Source organism: Eimeria mitis, genomic scaffold, assembly GCF_000499745.2.
Source record: "Eimeria mitis Houghton genomic scaffold, Emh_scaff1718, whole genome shotgun sequence".
Taxonomy (NCBI): domain Eukaryota; phylum Apicomplexa; class Conoidasida; order Eucoccidiorida; family Eimeriidae; genus Eimeria; species Eimeria mitis.
The window spans coordinates 7,164-7,406 of record NW_013570034.1 but is presented as its reverse complement, the minus strand read 5'-3'; positions in this window follow the sequence as shown (position 1 = coordinate 7,406).

Genomic DNA, 243 nt, shown 5'->3' with positions numbered 1-243 from the left:
ATTTTTATTTATTTTTATTTTTATTTATTTTTATTTTTATTTATTTTTATTTTTATTTATTTTTATTTTTTTATTTTTTAGGTTTTATTTTCTCACTTCAGTTTATTTATCGACGGAGAAATCGTAAACAACATAAATTCATTTTTATTTATTTTTATTTTTCTTCTTTTTATTTTTATTTTTATTTTCATTTTTTTTTCTTTTTCTTTTCTCTTTTTGCTTTTTCTTTTTCTTATTTTGTTT